At 40.5% G+C, this 7,500-nt stretch overlaps 2 protein-coding genes across 2 annotated transcripts in view; one reads left to right on the top strand and one right to left on the bottom strand.

Moving 5' to 3' along the window:
• LOC145481309 (uncharacterized) overlaps positions 1-7,500 on the bottom strand; it is a 100,632-nt gene that overhangs the window by 25,854 nt on the left and 67,278 nt on the right. The window lies entirely within an intron of this gene.
• Positions 1-7,500, top strand: part of LOC145464493 (uncharacterized) — a 14,001-nt gene that overhangs the window by 1,765 nt on the left and 4,736 nt on the right. The window lies entirely within an intron of this gene.

The following is a 7,500-nucleotide window of genomic DNA, read 5'->3' as shown; positions in this document are numbered from 1 at the left end:
TCAACAGGTTGGATGGTGGCTTTCAAGCTAATTATGGAGCTAAGAAAATGTAACGGGCACTGAAAAATTGTAATCATTACAATATAAAATTTCTTTAATGTTTTGCTGAGAAACGTACAGTCTACTAATGCATTTCTTATATCCAATGATGCAGAAGAACCACTTGCACCAACCTCGAGCATTTCAGAGGTACTGTTTTTAAAATTGATATCTGTAAGCCAGTATTTGCTTTTTAATAAATTAAAGTTTGCCCAAAAAGAATAACTATAAGAAATACTGCTTTTCTTTTCCGTCTTTTATCTTTCACATTTCAGGAAGAACCCATTTTGTTCGTAGGTCTCGACAAATCTTCTACTCTTTGTTATACATTGTATTTATGAAAAGAAAAGAGGGGGAAGCGACATTCAAGAGAGCAAATTGGAGGCGAAGTTAACGCACCCGTTGCCAAGCCCTATACTCGCTTATATTACTTCCTTGGCACGTGCTTGATGTATAACGTGGTGTGACGTTAAGACATAAATTACGTGCGCAGTAAGGATGCGCAGTAGCAATGGGCACGAAAGTCCTTAAATAGGGTGTGACAGACAGACGCTTTCCATGTCAATAGGCCATTTTCGATATATTAAAATTCTAACCTGGCTCCGAGGCTTAGGGAATAAAATAAAACAAATCACATCGAAGTTGAGGGATGGATAATTATTATTTTTTTGTTTTATTCCTTCAAGCCTCGGAGACATGTTACAATTTTGATATATCGAAAATGAACCCATTATTAGATGATTTTGGGCACTTGTTGAAGAGGAGCTGTGCTGTTCCTTTTTTTCGTCTCATTTATCTTCTCGTTATTCACTATTAGAACTTGAAATAAACTACCCCTCCTCATTAAGTCCCCCTCTGTATAGTGGTGGATGTAGACATGCTGCTGAAAAGGTCAAGGGGTAGGAGAGCATTCAGGGTGTTTTCTTTAAAGTGCACCTAACCCCAAATTTCTTTTTCGCTAAAACGAATCTACTTGTTATTTGAAATACTTCTACGAAAAAATTTTTGGATTCGTTTAAATCCTCGATTTTCTGTGCCCCGACGAAATCTCGAAAATAGCCCCAAAACACCGCCATTTTGTCAGTTCACGACCAAGTTTGAGAAGAATGGGTCCAGCGGCATTTGTGACGTCTACCCAGGAAGGTCGAATATCTCACGTCCTCTCATTTCCTTCAGGATGGTGCAATACACATTCGAAAAGTGCACAGAAATGCCTTCCAGAAGTGCTATCGGCTGTTGCAGCAATATCCCAGATCTAAAAAAAGATATACTGTACAACTGGCGATGATCGGTCAATGGCACAATGAAGACATAAATGATGGTTGATTTTGTTGAACCTAAACGAGCGAACTGAGTCTGTGAGAACCACTGAAGAACTCTCACTGGAATCTGTTCCGCAGACTTTCTAACGCTATTTTCAAAATTTTCTGCTTAAAGACAACCAGCAATTCTTAGAAGTACTACCGAGAACCCATATCTTCCAATCCCGCAGTATTTATAACATAGCCGGCAAAGTTGTGTGATCGATCAAGAAGCGTTACGACCAAATATACTGATGTGTAAATAGGTCGCAACTGTACGCCGCCAACCAACACTTATTGCTCTTTCGATTTAGATAAAAGTTGAAGATTAATCCTTTAGAATTACATGATAACAAAATTGTTACACTCACAGAGTTTTTCGAAGGTTTGGAAATCAGCAGTGCGACAAACATTCTATGCAATAGTGTCGAAAATATGACCGCGTAACATCTATGTATGCGGACCCCTTAGGGAACACATCCTTTTCGCTTATCCGACGAATTTCACTGCAAACTTTGAAAAACATTTACACTGGTTATTTGGAGTTACGACTTAAAACGTGTGAAATCGGTAATTGTATGAAATGTTTCCTCCCCAATTCCGCCCTGCTTCCCGCAGCTTCAAAAATACAGGTCCAAACAATTCTACGATTTTCAATCGATCGAAGCCAGTGTTTTTGAGGTCATCAAGTCTCGATAACTGCAACATTTACGTCGCTCTTATAAACACGAAACTTTCCAGAAAGTAAAACACAAACTGGATTTAATAGAACAACCATATCTTGACAAAATACATTCTCGCGAAGGACAAATGTAAACGGGCTATAAACACACGTGGGGGTCTTATGTTTAGGTGACGAAATTACCATCCAAAGCAGTCCTTGAGTTTTCATTCCTGCTTTTCATTTGCCTGTTCCTCCACTTCGTATCTAGCTTTCCATTCCTAATATACAAGCAGCTCGTCCGCAAAGAAGTCCTCCCCGTCGTCGCTTGAAATGTTGCAAATTGTTCTCAAAGCTCTAAGCAGTGAGATCACAGTTGTCGAACGTGCTCGATCGAAGTTTATTTCGGTGTCTTCCGAATCGAAACCTAACTCTGACTCCAGTGACGAAAAAGAAATGATTCTGGAACAAAACTTGGACGTTTTAGTCCCAAAATATATTGAAGCGATTGGTTTTGTTTTCCATTTTCTCGAGCAAATACAGAGAGCTGACTGAGGCGCCACTGTGGTTGGTTCTTGGGGTAGACGTCGTCAGCAACCGCCGCCCCAGACTCACTAAAACGCGGTCGTGTAACACTTCAGGCGCGACTTTGAAAGAGCATAAAAAATCGAGGATTCAACCAAATTCAAACATTTTTTCGCACAAATGCTTCGAATAACAAGTGGATTCGTTTTAGCGAAAAAAAATTTTTGGGGTTAGGTGCACTTTAATGAAACATTATTTTCTGGGCACATTTTAGTGTAGTATCAGCCTCTTAAATCTTATTTAATTAACCAATATTCAAGTTACTCTTCACTTCATAGATTTTATTAGCAGTTATTATTGTCAAGCACCCTGGCTCAGTGTTATTGACGTTAAATAAATTACTTACTTGCTTACTTCAACCACCATTTTTAACTATTGTTTGCTTCTCTTTTCAGTTCTTGAAAGAGTCCCTGCAGTTCGAAAGTGTGAAGGCGCCAGCAGCTTCTCTTATATTAAGGCAGGTTTACGTCTTTATACTCTTCTGTTTCACTATATGTGACATATTTTGTGTAAATTCCATCGACCATGTTGCTGGATCGATCAGCCGGTATTGCGACCTTTCCTAGATTTCACAACAATGTAAACTTCTAAACAATATTTCCGAAAAAAGTTCAACGAAAGGGTATTTCTTACACAATAAAAGAAAATTTGAATGTTCGGTGCCGTCGCAGAAAGTTTCCATATCGCAAGCGTAACTTATTCAAACTACGACGGTAACGCGAACGAGAGCGTCACTAATCAAAAGGTTTAATGAACAGAACGGTGGCTATGCACGTGCATTAAAAATCTTTGTACATTTCTTAGCTGTCCCTTGCAAAGTAACAACGTGAAATGACCAAATTCTGGGTACTTTGGAGAACGTGAGCCGCGACTGATAATATATTGGGTTTCCTTTTGGAATTAAACGATTTCATTACATATTTAGCCTGAACAGGTTTTTAGACCGATAGGTATAGTTACTAGATCTGGATAATTGCTTAATTCGGTAAAGTATATATTAAATTTTTATAAGGCGTCGTCTTCGGTGTCACTGTCGTCATTGCTACGCGCCCAAGTTACGGATTGAAGCTCTTATGGAATTACAACAATTGCGCGATTGGGGTGCTTATCATTTATCAGAATAAACCGGTTGGGATGACCGTTGTATAATGGTAAGGGTTTTTCCAAAATCAGCAAACCAACCGAACGAGATGGCGCTTATCATTTGCAATTCGATTTCTCGTAATTGTTTTCGGTTGATGAGAGACTGGAAACTGAAAAATTTACCAAATGGTAAATTTTTCCGTTCCGTTCCCAACGGAAAAAGAGGACTACCTCTGGAGGTAGTCTACAATTTCCGAACGGATTTTCCGGAAAATTACTGTTCCTTTTGACTTTCAACCGAAATTTCCGGTTTTTTTGCCAAATGGTAAGCACCCTGGATAACAATCGGGAAGACACTTGGGCCTAGTCCAAACGTCGTGCTACTGCCGTGCCGAACTCAAATGAATTTGTGCCGGCAGTGTCAGGGTCAGGACAAAAGAACGGCAGTGAATTTATTTTTTCGCACCTAAGATCGGAGGAAGTTTGCTTTGCTGAAGACCATTTTAAATGCTAGAAAGCAACGGCAGCTGAGCACGCCGTTTAAAGCCAAGTCGCGTTACTGCCGTGCTAAGTAGTCGTGCCGAACTTAATTCAGCCTGCCGAAATGAATGGTTTCAAACGTCTTGCTACTGCCGTGCTTAACTGGAATTTAATTCTTAAATTTAGCTCGGCACGGCAGTAGCACGACGCTTGAAATAGGTTTTAATCCACATTGAAAGCTCGTTGCCCCCCAGAAAGGCCAACTCTGTCCGAAACAAAACTTGTATAGAATGAAACAAACATTTTGGTCAGCTACAGTGGAACCTCGATTTAACGAAGTCCCGAGGGACTGGGGAAATTTGTTCGTTATATCGAGGGTTCGTTAAATCGAAAACCTCGATTTAACGAATTTTCGGAAAAACAACCAAAATGTTCGTTATATCGAGGTTAGTTAATAATTAATTTTCATCGGTGTTACGTAGCACTACCCAGCATTTCTGGATCTGAACAATTACTAATAGGCACTCTTTCTTTAATGTCTATGTAGCTATGTACTGTACAGATATGTACATAGCTACGGCACTTAGAAATTGCACAGGGAGCGCAGAAATTCCTTTTCTTTTGCACTTGCCTTGTCGAATGACAAAATCAAATTGCGAAGCCCTGTCACAGTCTCGCTTGCTTCGACCAGACTAAGTGGTTTTGGCTCCACTATAGAGATGTCTGCGTCTGAATCTCCTTCATCTTCTTCTTCCTCATGACTCATCGATTCCACGTTTTGGACTGCCTTCAGGGCTCCCCGTGTTACATCTTCCTCCGTCGGTTGGCTTTCGGTTACAACATTGTTATCAAGGGATACGAAGTGACTGAATGATATCTCTGCAAGAGAGGGAAAATGGTGGGTAATGTTTCCCCATAGACCGACACCAGTTTCATTGGTATCTTCATCTTCCTCGTCTGACTCAAAAGGATCGTGTGAGGGCTACGCTACTTCACCTGGGAATCCTGCTTTTTTCCAGCAGTTTTTGATTGTCGTGGTGCTTACATTGTCCCAGGCTTTGGCCATCATAAAGACAGCATCCTTGAGGTCGATTTCTTTGACAGGTTTATTGTCATCTAAACACTGTAACATCCGCCTGATCATTGTCTTGCGATAATTTACCTTAAGGTTCTGGATTATGCCTTGGTCTGCCGGTTGAAGCTTGCTTGTGCAGTTAGGTGGAAAGAAGATGAGCTTTGTGTTTGTCAGGCCATTGACAATAACATGTGAAGTACAGTTATCTAAAAATAACAGAATATGGCGGTTTGCTACTCTCATTCGTCGGTCAATTTGACGGACCCATTTTTCAAACAAAACGCTGTCCATCCAGGCTTTTCTTTGAGACTCATAGGTCACGGGGAGCAAGTTCATGTTACTGTTCCTAAAACACCTGGGTCTGGCATATTTCCCTATCACAAGTAGGGGTAGCTTCTCTGTGCCATCCTGGTTGCAGGCCACAAGGACTGTCACACGATCTTTACTTCTCTTACCACCGGTGCACTTTTCTCCTCTCAGGTTAAGCGTTTGAGTAGGGGTAGCTTTCCACATAAATCCTGTTTCGTCAGCATTGAAACGATTCTTCATGCTATAGCTGCGGCAAATATCCGGGATACGCTCGCTCCAATTTTCGACAATATCAGGATCTACGCTTTTCTGTTCACCACATACAGCTTGACCTGTAATTCCCTGTCTTTCCTTGAATTTTTCTAGAAAGCCATTACTTGCCTTGAAGTTCTCATACCCTAACTGTTGTGCAAAATACAGGGCTTTTTCTTGCAGCAACGTTCCACTAACTGGGATGTTCATACCTCGAACCTTCCGAAACCATTCAGACAGTGCTTTGTCAAGATCTGGAAAAGTCGCCTGCTTCATCTTCTTTCGTTTGTCTGTGAAGAATCCTCCTTCATAGGCACTAATAATCTCATCCTTTTTCTTCATAATGGTCGAGATTGTAGACTGAGACAAAGGAGGATCAAAACGCTTTGCAGCGACAGTGTTTTTCTCCCCATCCTTGATTGCTTTAACCAGTTTATATTTCTCTTCCAATGTCAGCACCCTTCTCTTCTTGGTCTCTTTTTTTTTGAACTGCGACCGCGATGTGGAAGCACTAGGAACGGGAACTGTTACGCTTTCTTCTGCTGCACTCTCTAGGCTTGCCATAGGACAATATATTAAACTGCTTTCGATGAAAAGTGCCAAATTCAACAGAGATATAAAGGCACAAAATACGGCGAGGTATTGCAGGACGTGCTGGAATTTTTGGAATCTAACACCTTTTGATTGTTCAACAGGGTATCATGTCAACTTTCACAGGAAAATGAAGGTCTCTCGCTATTCATCGTGAAACTAGCGACAGGTAGCGAAACGGTGAAGCGACTTGTTGAGTTTTAAAACAGACAGCAACGAGCAACACAACATATTCTTTTCGATCTTGTATTCGAGGCTACCATGCGTATAAAGATATCTGGGATGCAGCTGTTGGTGAAGTTCTGGATTGTGAGGTAAGCCCTTAAAAGGAATCGTTTGTAGTTTTGACAGGTTATGAGCAAACTGAGTGATTTTACATCTATATTTTCTGCAGCACGAGCCTGACAACCCACACGACACCCATGCTGTTGCCGTTAAACGGGTTCAAGACCAGGAAGGGACAGAAGGGACGCTTCAGACCGTGGGTCATGTGCCATTGACACTTTCACGTGTCTTCCATTTATTTTTAAAGCACGGAGGGCAAATATCAGTGGAAGTGGCTGGTAAACGAAGAAATAAGGGCATTGGACTCGAAATTCCAGCAATTTATTCCTTTTGCCACAAGAATCCATCAAAGATAAAGAAGTTAATAAAACTCATAAAAGACAAAGAGGATAAAGACGAAATGTAGATGCTTTTATATGTTTGTATGAAATTATGTAAACAGCTGTAATGGGCTGTTGCCCTCGTGTTACAGGATTAAAGAAATGTCATCCTTGTTAGTTTGTTTTGCATTCATCTTTCGTCACATGTTGACATTTATTCGTTATATCGAGGTATATTTTACGTTTGGACGTCTGGATTGTGTTCGTTATAACGAGGATTTCGTTATATCGAGGTTCGTTATATCGAGGTTTTGCTCCATACATTTTACTGTAATTTTGGCCGGTTTGAAGAAAATCGTTCGTTATATCGAGGACTTCGTTAAATAGAGGTTCGTTAAATCGAGATTCCACTGTAGTTGGCAAGCTTGCAACAACAACAACAACAACAACAACAACAACAACAACAGCAACAACAATCTTTATTTGTAGTCTTTCACACTATAATTCTAAATCTGCAAA

The sequence above is a fragment of the Orbicella franksi genome, chromosome 1, assembly GCF_964199315.1.
Source record: "Orbicella franksi chromosome 1, jaOrbFran1.1, whole genome shotgun sequence".
Classification (NCBI taxonomy): domain Eukaryota; kingdom Metazoa; phylum Cnidaria; class Anthozoa; order Scleractinia; family Merulinidae; genus Orbicella; species Orbicella franksi.
The sequence above is the reverse complement of the archived record's forward strand: the minus strand, read 5'-3'. Positions and strand labels throughout refer to the sequence as shown.